General features: G+C 40.2%; 1 protein-coding gene and 1 pseudogene across 6 annotated transcripts in view; one reads left to right on the top strand and one right to left on the bottom strand.

The window, feature by feature from the left end:
* The window catches only part of LOC101446108 (protein SET-like), a 37242-nt pseudogene extending 26206 nt beyond the window's left edge, over nt 1-11036 (bottom strand).
* The window catches only part of TMCC3 (transmembrane and coiled-coil domain family 3), a 332700-nt gene that overhangs the window by 73373 nt on the left and 239716 nt on the right, over nt 1-19611 (top strand). The window contains exons 1-2 of one of the 6 annotated variants that reach the window (XM_071219005.1): nt 2508-2570; nt 17492-17621. The exons of 3 other annotated variants lie outside the window; for them this stretch is intronic. The gene's annotated coding sequence lies outside the window, so the exon portion shown is untranslated. Of the gene's footprint in view, nt 1-2505; nt 2571-17491; nt 17622-19611 lie in introns of those variants that run through there. 2 more of the 6 variants (XM_004446721.5, XM_004446723.5) reach the window with 2 other exon arrangements.

Here is a 19611-nt window from a genome sequence, read left to right as displayed (position 1 = left end):
AATTAATTACATTGCACACTCAGTTCTTCCCTGCTTCCTTTGCTCAGCAAAATAGTATATTTTCCAGAACCTCAGAATAACCTTCCTTGGCCCCTGGCCACCTCTATTTTTGTGAAATTCATGTTGAAGTAACTTTGAGAGTATAGGCTAGTTGTACTATCTAATAAAGTAGCTGTTAGAAACATGCAGTTATTTAAATTAAAGTTAATAAAAATAATTCAAAATTAATTCCTCAGTTGCACTGGCTACATTTCAAGTGCTCAGTAGGCACATATGACTGGTGGTTAGCATATTGGACAATGTAAATACAGAATATTTTCATCATTACTGAAAGTTCTATTGGACAGTTCTGAACAGAAATGTTGGGGAAATTTTATGTGACTTTCTATTCAGCTACAGAACCAGTGAAACAAAGCTTTTGTATATCCTCAGCTGAGTAGCCCTTCCTCTCTCCGTCCCTTTAGGGGATATTGGGCTCAAGATCGTTGAGTGCTTTAAAGTCTTGAATGTTTTAATTCTTTGCTGTTGTTATTTCAGAAACTCCAGTTTCCTCTCTGCTGATGTTCTACCTTTATGAAAATTTGGTCATTAGACAGGTAGCAGGCCCTTTGAATATGGTTGACTGAATATTGTAGTGACCTGAAGAGGGAGGCAGGATGCTTCCCCAAATCCTTAATGTTCTGCAAGGTATTGGGTACCAGGAAAAGGGACCCATACATTACAGATATTGAATGTTCTGGACAGTTTTTTTTTTCCAGTTGCGGAATTAAGATAATGTTTTGAGAGGTCTGAGTGGAGTTTTTGAAGATAGTTTGATAACAAAGAACTCCCTGAACATTCCTCTTTGTTTGTGACCTCATTCATGTGGCCTCAGTGGATTTCTCCCTGGTGACTTTGTATATAATCTAATTAAATTGTAATGAACCTGAATTCTTTACTTTGGCTTAAAATAAAGAAAAAAGAAAAGGAGAAGAATCAAATTCCTTTTGCTGCAAGATTGCTCTTTATGTCTACTTCTTCCCTTTTCTCTTTTTAAAGGTTCCCCCTGCCCCCCCACACACCCCGTTGTTTTGTGCTGCTCTCTGCTTTCTGTGTCCATTTGCTGTGTGTTTTTCTGTGTCTGCTTTTTTTCTCTCTAGGCGGCACTGGGAACTGATCCTGGGATCTTCTGGAGTCAGAGAAAGGTGCTCAATCTCTTGAGCTTCCTCAGCTCCCTGGTCTGCTGCATCTCTTTTTGTCTTTCCTCTGTGTCTCGTTTTGTTGCATCATCTTGCTGTGCCAGTTTTCCGCATGGGCCAGCTTGCCTTCTCCAGGAGACCCCAGGAATCAAACCCTGGACCTCCTATTTGTTAGATTGGAGCCCAATTGCTGGAGCCACATTCACTTCCCTTCCTTTTTCTTATCCTCCAGCTCTTCTGATATCTTGCTTCCTGTGTGCTATTATAAATTTATGGGTGCCTTCCTGGGTATAGGACATACCTCAGATGGATTCTTAGCATAGTTTCTTTTTGACTTGCTTCTTCACAAAAATGTGCATTTTGTCGGGCAATGGATATGCCTCAGGTCAACATTATTTCCCATCTGCTCTTTAATTAAAAAAAAAAAAAGATTTATTTATTTATCTCCCCTCCTCCCACCCCCACTCCCACCGTCTGTTCTCTGTGTCTATTTGCTGTGTGTTCTTTGTTCGCTTCTGTTGTTGTCAGTGTTTCTTTTTGTTGAGTCATCTTGCTGCGTCAGCTCTCCGTGTGGGCGGTGCCATTCCTGGGCAGGCAGAACTTTCTTTTGCTCTGGGCGGCTCTCCTTATGGGGCACACTCCTTGCACGTGGGGCTCCCTTATGCGGGGACACCCCTGCATGGCAGGGCACTCCTTGTGCGCATCAGCACTGCGCGTGGGCCAGCTCCACATGGGTCAGGGAGGTCCAGGGTTTGAACCGCGGACCTTCCATGTGGTAGACGGACGCCCTAACCACTGGGCCAAGTCTGCTTCCCCCCATCTGCTCTTTAAATAAGTACTGACTTTGCCAGGCCAGGTAGATGAGACTACAGTCATTCCTAAGGTGGGAAGAAGTAATTACTTTTCAATTGTTGTACCATTTTCAAAAATTAGACTCTAATAGATGCTCCTTGGGAAAGGGATCTGTGGTTAAGTCAATTCTCAAAAATATGGGTTAAGGACAACTAAACCAATTTCTTTCCTGTAAGGGGCTCAGGGTCTTCAATATGTTGATGGGTATTGTGCTTTTCTAAGAGGTAGGTATAGTATGTAGTTCCCAAACTTCTTGACGCAGAACCCTTTTTGGCTGACAATTGTTGAGGACATCTGTCTGCAGGACACCCATTTGGGAATTACTGGACTGAAGGTTGGTGTTCTGAGAAATGAGAAAACACCCATTGTGGGAGTGTGCAAATGGAACAATTTTGTGAATACTTCTGCTTTTTGTTTCTCAGTGATTATTTTTAACCCAAGCAGCAGTCATTTGAACCTCTCATAAATTTACTGGCCATTATCAAATAAAAGAGCCCAAAGCACTGCAGGATTAGGAACATCATCTGGCTTGAAGAAAAGGTAAAAATTGCTCTCTGATCTTTTAAAGGAAACTTTTAGTGAAGTTGCTGATTCAGTTCTTTCTGGTAGAGTTCTTTCTGCTGTAAGATAGAGTCACATTCTAAAAAATAAACAATTTATAGGCAATTCCTGTATACTGTGTATTTATTAATCACTTTTAGAAAACATTGAAAACTCTGGGGGCAAATTTTGTTTAAGGGATAGATTATATGTACATCTTGCTTCTATTAATACTTTTCTTTGCTGAAAGGAACTTCTATTTATCTTGGCCTAATAATGTTAGCAAGGACAGTGTTGTAACAACAACAGCAATAGCAGCAAATCTTAAATGCTTACTATGTGTCAGGCATTATTCAAAGTACTGTGCATGTATTAACTTATTTAATTCTCGCAAAAATGCAATGTGGTTAGCCATTGTTTTTACTTTCCTTTATAAATGGGAAAATACTGCAGGCATTCTATAATAGAGATGGCTAGAATTATTAATAATTACTGAATACAGGGTTATGTTTGTCAAATTCCAGTGAATAACACAGCAGGTTTTGCAGTACAGATTTTCTTTAGTTTTGAGATAGTGCTAACTTTCTTAAAATCCTAGGTAGTATATGGCACAGAACTGGTTCTGCAATTTGTTCCCTTTAGCATTATCTACCGTACTTCTTACTACTCATTTTGTGTTTTTAAATGTCAGTCAATGCTGAAAAAATGTAACGTATTTTTGTGTTTATTCAACAACGTTTTCTTGGACCAGTTTCTGCATTTAATGCTAGGGATGCAAAGATGATTGAGCCCACAGCCCTGGTCCTTGTGGAGATGTCATCAAAGAGAAGAGATAATAATCCTCTGAACAATGATCATTTCTTAAGCTGTGACAGGGAAAGTGGTTAGTGGTTTCTTGCATCTAATTAAAAAGAGTCAAAGAGAAAAAGTACGTGGGCTGCAGAGGGACAGGAAGCCAGAGAGAAGCCATAGCTGTCTGAAGACATCTGAGTTGTTCCACAGCCTAGTTGGCTTGATTTCAAGAGCAGTCAGCCTGCAGGTTTATCATAATGCCAGTCCTGAATTCGAGCTTCTGACTCCTAGCGGCTGATATATTGGGTAGGGTTGAGAAGTGGGGAGAGGGAGGCCAGCAGGAAGAGGGATTGAGAATTGTGAAAGGCACAACTGCATGTCCCTTTGATGGTCTCCTTAAATGCCCTCTCCAGGACAGGGTCAATTGTACGTTTTGTGATGCAAATGAAGAGAGGAAAGCCAGAAGAGAGTTATCTTGTGATGAAAGAAGAGAAAGGCTAATAGTGTGCTTGGTCATGATGGAACTCCTTTGACATTGAGGATTTGGGTTATTCGTACCAGCCCAGGGCTCTGCTTACCCGTGTTGTGCCCTGGCCACTGGCTCATGCTTCCTTGGTTAAATCAGTGTCAAAGAATAACAGGTGGGGGTGGGGATGGGGGGAGAATCTCCCTGGGAACTTCTGTGCCAGGTGTTTTAAGTTGATAGAACAGGGCCCTGAGCTTTTATTTATTTATTTATTTTTTAAAGATTTACTTATTTATTTAATTTCCCCCCCTCCCCTGGTTGTCTGTTCTTGGTGTCTATTTGTTGCGTCTTGTTTCTTTGTCTGCTTTTGTTTCTTTGTCCGCTTCTGTTGTCTTCAGCGGCACAGGAAGTGTGGGCGGCGCCATTCCTGGGCAGGCTGCACTTTCTTTTGCGCTGGGCGGCTTTCCTCACGGGCGCACTCCTTGCGCGTGGGGGCTCCCCCACGCGGGGGACACCCTTGCGTGGCACGGCACTCCTTGCGCGCATCAGCACTGCGCATGGCCAGCTCCACACGGGTCGAGGAGGCCCGGGGTTTGAACCACGGACCTCCCATATGGTAGACGGACGCCCTAACCACTGGGCCAAAGTCCGTTTCCCGGCCCTGAGCTTTTAGAGAGCAACCTGGGCCCTTCCTGGAGTCATGTCCTGTCCCCTGCCCCCCCAGTCCCCCACCACTTCCCCTTTGGTGTGCTGTAGTAATTACAGTAGTCATTCATCTGGTGGGTTGTGAGATTTGACAGATTACTCTCTGGATGAAATGATACTCTGAAGGGAACTTTGGGAGTTTTTTCTTTTCGTTTGTGCCAGTCCTTAACTCAAAAAGTCTCACCAGAACCCTATGAGGTGTGTGCTACTATTTCCACTTTATAGGTGAGGAAACTGAGGCTGAGAGAGGCTGAGTGACTTGTCCAAGCCAAGACTCCAGGTGGGAGGTCTCGTATTGAAAGGCAGTGGTTTAGCTTCTGCCTTGGGCAGGAATTTAGTTAAATCATCTTGGAAAGCTGGAGATTAAAAAATAAATCATCTGGTTTGGGAGACTGGGAGGTGGTGGTGAGAAGCAACCCAGGGACTTAAGGATTTTACTTGCATGGTTTTATGGCTAGGCCAGGAGACTTGACATGAATACAATGTGATACAGTAATATAGTGCCAAATAGGGAGGACTGGAATGACTCAAGATGAGAACAGTCATCCCGCACCTGCCTCTGTCCTCTCCCCGTGATTCAGCGAACCTCCACATTCCTTATCTGTGATGTGGATGTAAACTCCAGGTTTTGTCTCTTTTGTTTACTCCTATATCCCCAGCACCTGGCACATGAAAGGTACTCAGTATTTCTTGAATGAGTGAATAAATCTCATATGACTAAAAGTTCTGGCTTTCCAGGAAGTAACATGGGAGTTTATCCTGTGGCAACACCAGTACCGGGGTCTCCAATTCTCATATAGAAGGAACCTTTCAGAACTAACTGCATTATTACTCAATGGCAGATTTCTTTTTCTTTTTAAAGAAACACCAGAATACTGATTAGTATTATACAGTTGCCCTGGATCTTAAATAGAAATTATTGGCATCTGATAGGAAAATGGTTAAATGATTAGACTGTGAAATAAGGTAACCAAAAAAAAGTAGAGTTTTATATACCGCTACAGCCACAGATCTTGCTAAAAACCTCAGTTATACCCTTCAGGGATGTTTTTATCATTATATCATTATAAGAAGGAACATTTATTGAGCTTTCCTTGTTTGTCAGGAGCTGTTCTGTGTGCTTTACATTTATTAACATTTATTCCTTGTAACAAGCCCTCTGTGTAGGTAGTATTATTATCCCCATTTTATAGATGAGGAAACTGAGGTGAAGAGAGATTTCCTCAAGTCATACACTAGTAATCGACAGAATCAAATTCAGACCCAAGTAGGCTGGTTCCAAGGAATGTATTCTGAACTTTTATACTGTAGTGGCTTTGATATCACAAAGTACTCTGAGAAATCTTAAGCAAAGGTAAACCTATCTCTCTGAAGGAAAAAGGAAAAAAAATCTTTTCAGCCACTATTTTCTCTAGTCTGAAGTTATCTGTGCTCTGGCTCTCTTGGAAAAGATACAGCCATTTAAAAATTTTTCATCTCAACTTTGGATACAGCTGGCCAGAGTTACACTTAATGTTAACAGTGATGGGATTTGAAGTGATTTGTCTTTTTTCTTATTTGATTTTCTAGTTTTTCTGTAATCATGCCATATTTCTTATATAATTTATTTTAAATTTATCATTTCAAATTCAAGGAAAAATGACTCAGCCCAAGAGCGACTTTAGACTCTCCATCATGGAGCTGACCACTCTTTTCTCTAGTCCTCATTGCACTCTGTACAGACTTCTGGCCTGGTGCCTCCAATGTAATAACACTATGGTTTCCATGTCTTCCCTGCTAATTATTTTCCTTTTTTTATTGTGGCAAAATATACATAACTTAAAATTTAACATTTTAACCTTTTTAAAACATGTACAGGTCAGTGGCACCAAGTACATTCACAATAACGTGTTACCATCACCACTATTTCTATAATTTTTCAGGAACACCTCCTCCCCAGTCCTCCCAGCCCCTGATAACCTCTATTCTACTTTCCGTTTCAATTAATTTGCTTATTTAAAGATATCATATATAAGTGAAATCACATAACATTTGTCCTTTTGTGTCTGGTTTATTTCACCTAGCATAATGTTTTCAAGGTTCAACCATGTATCATATATCAGAACTTCATTCCTTTTTATTGCTGAGTAATACTACCCCCCTCCCCGCCCCGTATTTTGTTTATCATATATATATATGATATGTCCATTGTCTGGTGGTGTGACATTGGGATTATTTTCACTTTTGACTACTGTGAAGAATGCTGATATAAACTTTGGTGTGCAAGTATCTGTTTGAGTTGTTGCTACCCTTGATCCTTTGGGGGTATATACCTTGGAATGGAATTGCTGGATCATATGGTAATTCTCTGTTAAACATTATCAGGAACTGCCAAACTGTTTTCCACAGCACCTGCATCATTTACACTCCTACCATCAGTGCATAAAGATTCCAATTTCTCCACATCCTCATGAACACTTATTTTCTATTTTTAAAATAATAACTGTTCTAGTGAGTGTGACCTGATATCTCATCGTGGTTTTGATTTGCATTTCCCTAATGGCTAATGATGTTGAACATCTTTTCATGTGCTCTTTGGCCATTTGTATGTCTTCTTTGGAGAAATGTCTCTTCAAGTTCCTTTCCCATTTTAAATGGGGTTGTTGTCTTTTTGTTGTTCAGTTGTTAAGAGTTCTTATGTATTCTAGATATTAATCCCTTATCAGATATATAATTTGTAAGATTTCTCCCATTCCATTTTTGTTTAAAGTAATTACTGCAGAGGAAGAATTTACTTATGCTTTTTAGGTTTTTTTTTTCCTGTATGATGTTTTTTTGCTACTCAATTATTCCTTTACTACCTCTTTCTTATATTTAAGTGATTTTTTATAGTTTACTATTTTAATTCCCTTCTTTCCTTTTATGTATATTTTAAGTTATTTTCTTAGTGGTTACCTTGAGGATTCAATTAGAGTTTTAAACTTTTAGCAGCCTAATTTGAATATTATCAAATTAGTTTCATTAGCATACAAACATTGTGTTCCTTATACATTTCCATCCCTCCCTCTTTATATTGTTATTGTTTCAGAATGTCTTTATATGTGAGTGCCCATTAACATAGATATATAATTATTGTTCAATGCATTTTCCTTTTAAATCACAAAGAAGAAAAGAAGTTAAAAACCAAAGTACAGTGATGCTGGCTTTTATATTTACCTATGTAATTACCATTACTAGTGTACTTTATTTTTTCTTATACTGTGAAGTATTCTCATGTCCTTTGAATTCAGCCTAAGGGGCTCCTCTTAGCATTTTTTTCTAGGGCAGGTGTACTGATACTGAACTCCCAGTTTGTATTTATCTGGAAATGTCTTTTTTTCTCCTTCAATCTTGAAGGATAGTTTGCCAGATAAAGAATTCTTGGTTAAAGTTTTTTCCTTTCAGGACAGACACATGTATAAAGAGTTCAGAAAAGGACCCATCAAAATGTTTCCAATTGTCAAGTGTAAATTGTTGATGAATTATTTCCACTTTTACATACTTTTCCTCATCAATTTTTCTAACTCACTACACATTTTACAATAAGAAAATAAAGTTTTTATAGACAGTCACATTTGGTTTGAAAAGTATCTGACTGACATGGTTTCTGGTGATAAATGAGCTGCTAATCTTATTGAGGATCGCTTGTAAATGACGAATTGCTTCTCTTTTTTTCTTCTACTTTTTAATTTAATTTTAAAAAGTTTTAATTAGAGAAGCTGTGGGTTTACCAAAAAAAATTATGTAAAACATACTTTGTTCCCATATAGCCCATCCCATTATTAACACTTTGCATTAGTGTGGTACCTTTGTTACAGCTGATGAAAGAATATTATAGTGGTACTATTAACTATAGTCAATAGTTTACATTAGGGTATATTTCCACCCATAATTACCACCCTAGTGTTAATACCTGGCATTAGGATAGTATATTTGTTATAATTCATGAAAGAATGTTTTTATAATTGTACTATTAACTACAGTCAGTCATTGTATTAGTCAGCCAAAGGGGTGCTGTTACAAAATACCAGAAACTGGTTGGTTTTTATAAAGGGTATTTATTTGGGATAGTTGCTTACAGATACCAGGCCATAAAGCATAAATTACTTCCCTCACCAAAGTCTATTTTCATGTGTTGGAGCAAGATGGCTGCCGATGTCTGCGAGGGGTCAGGCTTCCTGGGTTCCTCCCTTCAAGGGTCTTGCTTCTCTCTGGGTTCAGGGTTCCTTTTCTCTTCCTGGGGCTGACTTCTCTTTCCTCTGTGAGCTTCCTTCCCGGGGCTCCAGCTTAAAGCTTCAGCATCAAATTCTAACATCAAAACTCCAGCATCAAAAATCCTCAACTCTGTCCTTTGCCATGCCTTTTATCTGAATGAGTCCCCACCTACTAAGGGTGGGGACTCAATGTCCTAATGGCATGGCCCAATCAAAACCCTAATCATAACTCAATCATGCCCAGGTACAGATCAGATTACAAACATAATCCAGTATCTATTTTTGAAATTCATAATCATAGCAAACTGCTACAGTCATATACAGTAGAGCTCACTTTGTTGTACAGTTCTGTGTCTTTTAATTTTTATTCTTATAACATATATATGACCTAAAATTTCTCCTTTTAACCACATTCACATATATAATTTAGTGGCTGTTAATTATACTCAAAATGTTGTGCCACCATAACTATCATCCATATTTTACAAATTAAGCTTAACTTCCCATTCCCTACCCCCAAACCAGCTTTTTGTAACCTATGTTCTAGATTGTAATTTTGAGTTTGCTTATTCTACTGATTTCATATCAGTGAGATCATACAATATTTGTCTTTTTGTGTCTGGCTTATTTCACTCAGCATAATGTCTTCATGGTTCACTCATTGTCACATGAATCAGAACTTTGTTCCTTTTTTATGCTGAATAACATTTCATTGTATAAATAAACCACACTTGTTTATCCATTTATTGGTTGATGGACACTTCAGTTGCTTCCATCTTTTGACAATTGTGAATAATGGTCATCAGTGTGTAAATATCTTTTGAAGTCCTTTTCCATGCTTTTGGGTATAAACATAGTAGAGGGATTGCTGGGTTATGTGGTAATTCTATATTTAGCTTTCTAAGGAACTGCCAAACTATCTTCCACAGAGACTGTACCATTTAATATTGCCACCAGCAATGAATAAGTATTCCTGTTTCTCCACATCCTCTCCAACACTTGTAATTTTCTGTTTTATTAATAATAACCATTTTATTTGGTATGAAATGGTATCTTAATTGGGTTTTTTTTTTTTTCATTTCCCTAATAGCTAATGATTTTGAGCATCTTTTCATGTGCTTTTTACGCATTTTTATATCCTCTTTGGAGAAATGTCTTCAAGTCTTTAGCGCATTTTTTTAAATTGAGTAATTTGTCTTTTTATTATTGAGTTGTAGGATTCCTTTATCTATTCTAGACATTAAATCTTTGTTCCATTTGTGGTTTCCAATTATTTTCTCCCATTGTGTATGTTGTCTTTTCACTTTTGTGAAAAAGTCCTTTGATGCACAAAAGTTTTTAATTTGAATGGAGTCTCATTTATATATTTTTTCATTTGTTGCTTGTGCTTTGGTTATAAAGTTTAAGAAACCATTGCCTAACCCAAGATCCTGAAGATGTATCCCTACATTCTCTTCTAGGAGTTTGATATTTCTGGCTCTTACATTTAGATCTTAGATCCATTTCGAGTTAATTTTTGTGTATGGTGTGTAAGGGATGCCCTCCTTCATTTTTTGCATATGTATATCCAGTTCTCCCAACATTTTTTTTTAAATGAGGTGCTGGGCATTGAACTCAGAACCTCGTACATGGGAGCAAGTGTTCAGACACTAAGCCACATCTGCTCCCCAATGAAAGCTGTTTTTTTTCCTGTTTCATTTGTTTGTTTTGTTTTTGGGTGGCACCAGGGACTGAACCCAGTCCTTGTACATAGGAAGGAGGCCCTCAACCACTTGAGCTACATCCGTTCCCCAGTACCATTTTCTGAAGAAACCATTCTTTTTCAATTGAGTGGACTTGACAGCCTTGTCAGAAGTCATTTGGGGAATTCTGGGAAAATGGAGGATTAGAGGCACAGGATTCACTTCTCTTTCAGAAAAATAGCTAGTGGGGAGGCACAAACTGTAGGAAAACTGTTCCAAGGCTTTGGACACTAGGGGAATACTGGGCATCACCAGGAACACAGAAGGGAGAAGAAAAGCAGACTTGGCAGGGAAAATACATGAGTAAAGCTGAAGTCGCAGCTGCTGGTGCCCATCCCCCCACCCTTGGAGCAGAGCAGTGGGTCCTCCAGCCCCTGACTGGCAGCTGTAGACAGAGGGGGTTGTAGCAGTCTACCTCCCCAGGAAAGGGAGAGGGAGGGACTCACCCTACGGCCAATCCAGCTTTTGGCCAGAGAACTTGGTCTGCTGTGTTCCAAGGGTTGCACCCTTCAGGGCTGGACAGGGTCATGGTATAGTTCTTCTTGGGAACCAGCAGGGAACTAAAGAGAACCTGCCTTCTCAAACACCCTCCCTACTGACCCTGGATTGGTTGCTGAGTGAAAATGTAATTCCTCTGTGGGAAAAAGGAGGATGCAGCCAGCTGGCTTCTGAGCAAGTTTGATTTGTGGGGCTTGGCTATGAATAACCTAATCTGAGGGAATTTTTTGAAACATTGCTTCTAAACAGTCCACCCAGGCAGGGTTCCAGTGAACACAAACCCTTGGGTCTAAGATAAGTCTGCTGAAGATCACGATCTACTGGCAGACCAGGAAAGTACATGCAAAAAGAAAAAAGTAAATAGATAAAAGAGGCTCTTGGGTGCCTTTACTGCCCCCCTCACCAAGACACCTGGAAACTGGTCTGTACCCCATTGCTGGGTCCGTGGCCCTGGTTTGAAGATATGGCTAAGGGACAAAACTAAGTTCCAAATGAAACACAGGACTTGAAACAATCAGTGGTGTTCATATAAATCTCCTAATCAAATCATGAAGTTGAAGGGCAATATGGCTAAAGACATAAAAGATCTTAAGAAGACAGTAGAGTGGGAAGTGGATGTGGCTCAAGTGATAAGGCCTCCACCTACCATATGGAGGACCTGGGTTCCATCCCTGGGGCCTCCTGGTGAAAAAGGAGAAGACAAAGTGTGCCCATGTGGCAAGCCAGTGCCCATGTGGTGAGCCAGTGCCTGTGTGGTGAGCCAGTGCCTGTGCAGTGAGCCAGTGCCCACGTGGTGAGTTGAGTGCCTGCACAGCAAGCTGAGTGCCTGTGAGGTAAGCCAGTGCCCGTGCAAGTGAGTCATACAGCAAGATGATGACACAACAAAAGAGAGATGAACAGGAAAGTCAAGGTGAAGTACCTCAGAGACCAGGAAAGGAGGTGGCGCAATTGACAGGGAACCTCTCTCCACGTCAGAGGTCCCCAGGCTCAAATCCTGGTGAATCCTAGAGGAGAAAGATGAGAAGAGAAAGACAAAAAAGAGAAATAGATACAGAAGAGCACACAGCAAATGGACACAGATAGCAAAAACAGCTGGGTGGGGAAGGGGAAGAAAATTTTAAAAATTAATTTAAAAAAAAAGGAGACAATAGAAGATCAACAAGGAAACAGAGTATTTGAACAATTTGAGAAATGAGCTATACCTAACAGACATATACAGAAAATTGCACCCCAAATCAGCCGGCTTTACATTCCTTTCAAGTGCTTATGGATCTTTTTCCAGGATAGACCACATGTTGGGTCACAAAGCTGGTCTTAATAAATATAAAAAGATTGAAATTATGCAAAGCACTTTCTCTGATCACTATAGAATGAAGGTGGAGATTAATAATTGGTGGGAAAGGGGAAAAGTCACAAAAATTTGGAAGTTAAACAACATACCCCTAAACAATCAAAGAAGAAATTGCAAGAGAAATTAGTAAATAAGATGAATGCAAATGAGAACACACTTTTCAAAACTTATTGGACACAGCAAAAGCAGTGCTAAGAGGGAAATTATAGCTCTATGCACATATATTAAAAAAAGAAGAAGCTAAAATCAAAGTCCTAAGTGAACACCTGGAGGAACTGGGAAAAGATTTGCCAGGCCTGTCTTTCCCACCTTTTACCGCCTTGCAGATTCCTTTAAGACTCAGCTTAGAAATCATCTCTTCAAGTAAAGCCTTCCCTTTGTCTTAAGTCGAATTAGTTTAGATGTTCCTCCCTGTCCTGTTGCACTTTGTTCATCATAACATAGTGGCTTTCTAACTTTTACTGCAATCCACAGTACAATAAGAAAAGCATTCTTTGCTGAGATCTAGTAAAAAGACACTCTCACTGAGTAGATATTTTCCTACTCAGTATTTTTTGGGAAGCATGGAAAATGTATTTACTTTAAATTCCTCGTCTCCTTATATGGAAGGTTCAATGCGGATCAACAGAATATCCATGTCTACATAAAACAACATGACTTTAAAATGCTGTTTGACCTAAAGTAAGGGGGAAATGGAAAGGAGAAATGAGTTTATATGGCTACGAGTTTCTAAAAAAGAGTCTGGAGGCTGGCAGAAGGATTGCCCTCATGCACAACTGAGCAGAGTCAGAGAGACAGATAAAGCAGATACAACCCCCAGATATTGGTTCCTATGAAGGCTAAAGAGACCCATGAGAGTTATGGTCATGGCCGATGGGGTTTACTATCAGGGCAGATGGCCCCTCTCTGGAAATGGTGTTTATGTGTGATGAATCTGGACTCAGATGGGATCTCCCTTCATAAGACTTTCATACTAATCTGCTGGAGGTGCAGTTAACGTTGGGGTTTAAGATATAGTTAGGGGATTTGAATCTCTGGACTGATAATGTGATAGCCAGGTCCTGAGCCTCAACAGACTCCAGCACCTACAATCTGATTTATTGGACTTACCACACTCAGCTAAGATGGAGTTGAAGAAGGACAATCACCACACCATGGAGCCTAGAGTGATTACAACTGAAAATGGGAGGATGGCAGCCAACATCCATGTGGAATCTGAGCCTCCTCTCGACATAGAGGTGCAGTGGACACAACCAATCCAATGTCCACATAGAAGAGGTGGCATTGGATTGGGAAAAGTGGACATGGTGGACGATGGGTATGGGAAGGGCAGGAAGAGATGAGAGGTGGGGGCGTATTTGGGACGTGGAGCTGCCCTGGATGGCGCCTCGGGGGTGATCACCGGACATCGTGGATCCTCACAGGGCCCACTGGATGGAATGGAGGAGAGTATGGGCCATGATGTGGACCATTGTCTATGAGGTGCAGAGGTGCCCAAAGATGTACTTACCAAATCCAATGGATGTGTCATGATGATGGGAACGAGTGTTGTTGGGGGGGGAGAGGGGGGGTGGGGGGGTGGGGTTGAATGGGACCTCACATATATATATATATTTTTTTTAATTTTTTTATTTTTTATTGACTTTGTAATAATATTACATTAAAAATATATATGTGAGGTCCCATTCAACCCCACCCCCCACCCCCCCTCTCCCCCCCCCCCAACAACACTCGTTCCCATCATCATGACACATCCATTGGATTTGGTAAGTACATCTTTGGGCACCTCTGCACCTCATATACATTGGTTCACATCATGGCCCATACTCTCCTCTATTCCATCAAGTGGGCCCTGTGAGGATTTACAATGTCCGGTGATTACCTCTGAAGCACCATCCAGGGCAGCTCCATGTCCCGAAGACGCCTCCACCTCTCATCTCTTCCTGCCTTTCCCCATACCCTTTGTCCATTATGTCCACTTTTCCCAATCCAATGCCACCTCTTCTATGTGGACATTGGATTGGTTGTGTCCATTGCACCTCTATGTCAAGAGGAGGCTCAGATTCCACCTGGATGCTGGATGCAATCCTCCCATTTTCAGTTGTAATCACTCTAGGCTCCATGGTGTGGTGGTTGTCCTTCTTCAACTCCATCTTAGCTGAGTCACATATATATTTTTAATGTAATATTATTACAAAGTCAATAAAAAAAAAAAATTCCTCGTCTCTTGTCCATCATGATTTCTGAAATTTCTTCCATTAGAGACACAGGTTGGAGTTAGCACATAGTCTCTAGTATACTCCAGGAAAATGCAAATATGATATCATTTGTAATGATTAAATGATTAAATTCATGTGTCAGCTTGGCTAGGTTATGGTATCCAGATGTTTGGTCAAGCAAGCACTGGCCTGATTATTACCATGAAGATATTTTGTGGATTGAATTCATCAGCAAGTTGATTGCATTTATGGCTGATTACATACATGATCAACAAAGGAAGTTGCCTTTGGCAATGAGTGACATCTCATCTAATCTTGAAGGCCTTAAGGGGAAAATTGATGATTTCAGCAGTCAAAAAGATGAATTTCTATCTCTACTTCAGTTGGCCAGCTTCTCCTGGAAAATTCTTCAAAACCTTCATCAGAGTTCCAGTTTGTGATGTGCCCTGTGGAATTCAGACTCACCAGTACCTATAGTGGTGTGAGGAAATAAAAAAGGTGAATTTCTATCTCTAATTCAGCTGGTCAGCTTTTCCTGAGAAATTCATCGAAACCTTCATCAGAGTTCCCAGTTTGTGGCCTGCCCTATGGAATTCAGACTCACCAGTACCTATAGTGGCATGAGGAAATTCCTATGATAAATCTAATAATATTACATTATATATATATAAATATATATATATTATAAATAAATATATAAATGGCTCTTTTTCCCTGGAGAACCGCAACAAATATATCATTGAACCATTATCACCTATTAGTAGCCATTCAAGCCCTGGCAAGGCCCATTGTATCAGAGGACAGGACTTGCCAGGCAGGTGATTCACAGGGAAGAGTGGGAAGTGGGGTGAAAAAAGTTCTGTGTCCTAAACATGTTTTACAATAATTGATGATGTGCTTTTGAACAAATCACTTTGCTCTGCTGTAAAAAAGAGAGTGTCCTACTAGATGGCCTCTGAGGTCTGTTACAGTTCAAACAATCTATAGAATGAGCTATGAGGAAAATGAATGGGTCCTGCTTGGGTAGGGGAGAGGAGCTCATGGTGGCACTGTCTGGGAGGGAGAATGTGATGGTTTGAAGCTATTTGGACCCCAGAAAAATCATGTTCTTAAAGCTGATCCATTCCAATGGGTGTAAACCTATTGTAAGTAAGACCTTTTGATTAGGTTACTTCAGTTAAGGCATGGTCCAGGGTGGGTCTTAATCCTCTTACTAGAGTCCTTTATTAGTGGGATGAATACAGAAAAAAGAGAAAGCCAGGAAATCCGGAAGGTGAAAGCTATGAAACCTGGAAGAGAAGGGAGAAACCAGCAGACACCGCCTTGTACCTTGCCATTTGATAGAAGAGTCCAGGACTTCTGGCAGCTGGCCTTTGGGGAGAAAGTATCACCTGATGATGCCTTGATTTGGACATTTTCACAGTCTCAGAACTGTAAGCTTGTAAGCTAATAGATCCCCACTGTAAAAGCCAACCCATTTTTGGTATATTGGATTTTGACAGCCTAGCAGACTAAAATAGAAACTTTTGCGATTGGGAAGGGATAAGTGTGCCCACTGCCTATTGAAGTAAAGAGCAGTGGTGAGAGAGGATAAAAGGGAAGGAATGCTAACTTGTTAGCTTACATTTTGCCTAGGGCCAGCCCTGGACTAATCCCTCAGTGGAATGGCATCTACTGATATTGTTCTCAGTTTTGAACCATAACTTAAATTATTAGAAATGACCTCGAACTTCTCCTATTATAAAGGATCATCACTAAGTCCTGAAGGAGATAGGATTCTATATAATTGACTTTATATCAGTTTTCCCAGGGAGCTTCAGCCTAGCTCCTGTAAGTAGAGCCTTGCACTGAAGCCTTCACATGAAAGCCTTGTTTTGAAGGGGAAAAATTTGGTCTTTGCAGAAGAAAAGGTACAATAGGGAGAAGCACCAGCCAGAAGTTCCTTCCCTTCCATATCCATTGGACCTTCTGGGATCCTTGCCCTCAAGAACCTCAATGGAGAGAACAAGAGGCATATAAAAATGAAAACTTACTCCATAAAAATGTTGGAAATGGTATAGGAGAAGCAAGAACAAAATGTCCAGGGGACAGAGGAGGAAGATCTTCAAGGTGGTTGTAAAAACTTAATGAATAAGGGAAAAAACTTTATTTGGTCAGGCATATAAAAATACTTTGTCCACTGGGAGTCTAGACAAGGGGTACTAAATGCAGATGCAGTTAACTTCAGCTTCCCTTTATGGCACATTTCTTCACTGTGCTCACTTCCTCACCTCCTGTTCACGTGTGGACCCCACTCCAGTTACTCTTTTAGCCTCACTCCTCCACTGAAATTGCTCTCATCTGGTTCAGTATCAGTTCCCCAGAAGCCTTCCCTGACAGTGCTACTCAAAATGGCATATCTTTTTCTACTCCCTTGCCCTGATTTTTAAATTCTTAGCTTACGGCACTCCTTGGCATTATTTATGAATGGCAAATTATATTCATTTAATATATCTTTTTTTTAACTAATATCGAGGTCCCTCATGTGACAGGCACTACTCCAGACTCTGCAGACAGGTGGACAAGACAAAATATTTGATTTCCTGGGACTTATTTTCTAGTGTGGAGAGGCAGACCAAAGCCAATGAAGTAAGTAGGATAATTTCTGGTAATGGTAAATTTGTGGAAAAAATAAAATAGAGCAATGGGACAGAGTGACAGGCAGCTTGGGGAGAGCCATTTCAGACTGGCGAGTCAGGGAAGGCCCCTCTGTGGAGGTAAAAGTTGGACTGAGACTTGAATGGTGAGGAAAAAACAGCATTAGGAAGTTGTTGCAGGCAGAGGAAACAGTGCAGAGGCCCTGAAGTAGGAACGATATTGACTGCTTACCTCATTGTATTGAAATTATTTGCTTTCATATGTGCCCACCTACCCTAGACTGGGAGCTCCTCAAGAACAAGGACAGTGTCTTATTGATGGTGACTGCCCTGTCTAGCACAGCCCCTGGCTCACAATGGGTGCTCAGAAGATGCATGTTGTATCCATGTGAACATATGTTCCTTCAGCTGTAAGTTTACCTTATTGTTTAGAATGCAGCTTGTTTTTCTCCAGCTCTTCCCAGTGGTGTCAAATACTTAGTTAAATGTATTCCTTGGGATTCTTCTGCTGCAAGTGACAGAAATGAATAGCTTAAGTAACAATGTAGAAATTAGTTGACGCATGTAAACAGACAGTAGAGAGGGAGAGGATAGAGTGAGCCTTAGAGACACATGGATCCAGGGACTTACTCAACTTGTACCATCCCTCTTTCTGTCTATCCATCACTCATTTTGACCCCTGTGCATAGGTTGGCCCCATTCTCTGAGTACCTCCATGTGCCTCTACACAGAGAGGAACAAGGCTTTTGGCCAATTTGGGGATATAGCCTTACAGATAGTAGTCCAAGGGAAGATAAGGATATTTTCTTCATAGATTCAGTAGAAAAATCTCACAGATGGACCCAGTCTGGCTATTTTGGGTTGCATATGCCCATCCTTGAGGCTCAGGGTAGGCTAGGGAGCAGATTCATCCCTTCCAGAATCACACATTGTGGGGGGACATGAAAAACCCCCCCTCCCCAGAGAAAAACAGCTCACATTTCCTTCTTTGAAATCAGAGTATATCAGGGAGAGTGTACCATAGTGGTTATGATTATGGGCTCTGGAGCTAGACTACATGGGTTTGAATCTTGACTCTGTTACTTGCCAGCTTTTGGATCCTGGGCATGTTACTCTGTGTCCCATTTCCCTCAGCTGTAAATGAGAAAAATAACAGTACCTGCTCAGAGTGTTGTGAGGATGAAATGGGCCAATACACATGAAGCTGTTGGAATAGTGCCTTGCACATGGTAAATGCCATCTACGTAAACGTTATTTATTGTTGGTGGTGTTATAAAAGAATACATTGCTAAGTAAGGTATCTATAGCTTTCTCCTGATGTCTGTCCAGTAACCTTATTTTAAAATGGAATAGGGTTAACATTGTCCTGAATGCCCCAGTAATTATTTCAGACATTTTCTGGACAATGTCTTTTTTTTTTATTCTTCTTCTTTGTGTCCTGTTCTCTACTTCCATCCACATTATTTCACATATATATACCTGGCTTGTTTACCCTTCAGCCAGTTCTTAAAACCTCAAGAATTTTGTCTTTAAAACCCACATTCCCATATCTTGTTAGGACATTTAAGGTTGTTTGATTTGTTCGCCTTTACTAGAAAATGGGTGCATATTCATTAGGAATAAACTGAAGAGGGAAATGTTTCACTGTACTGGATGGACTTGAATTTGGGATCTATAAGACCTTCAAATTTTAAGAGCCAGACCCTTCAGATGAGGTGTGAAGTTTATAATAATAATAGTTAGCTTGTAATGAGTGCTCCCTGTTTGCCAGGGGCTGTGCTAAGTGCTTTATGTGGATTATCTCACTAATCCCCACTGAAATCTTACTAGATGACTAACCTATTAATTTTACACATGAGCAAACCAAGGATTAGAAAAGTTAAGTAACTTGGCAAAGCTCTTGTAGATGATAAGTGGGGGATCTGTAACTTAAACCTGGGCTCTTGATGTTAGTGCCTGAACTTCAGCCACTCCTTGGTGACCATCATTTGCCATTAAATGTTGGGTAAAAGACATGTTTCAAATTTGAAAAATCTAAAGGCAAATAAAAATTGAAAAAATCAGGCACTATAACTTGCCAAACAAATAACATTGTAGGCTGTTGATAGGTAAAGACAGTTTCAAGATTACCATAGGAATCCTGGTATGGCCTAATTTTAAGGAAAAAATACATGTATGTATTGTATTATATAGCATATATATGTTAAAATTAGTCTATCCGTGGAAATAACACTTATATCCAGGTATTTAAGTTAAGATATCATAATATTTTCTCTTTGTTATTTTGGATTTTGAAGTCTAAATGGGAGCCCACAATGTATACTTTTCCTTGAATCTGAAAATGACCAGCTGATTTTGGAAGAAAAGAAACTAGTATCTTAGATGGACATTTCATCATTT

The sequence above is a fragment of the Dasypus novemcinctus genome, chromosome 12 (assembly GCF_030445035.2).
Source record: "Dasypus novemcinctus isolate mDasNov1 chromosome 12, mDasNov1.1.hap2, whole genome shotgun sequence".
Classification (NCBI taxonomy): domain Eukaryota; kingdom Metazoa; phylum Chordata; class Mammalia; order Cingulata; family Dasypodidae; genus Dasypus; species Dasypus novemcinctus.
Note: the sequence above shows the minus strand (reverse complement) of the source record. Positions and strands in the feature narration are given on the sequence as shown.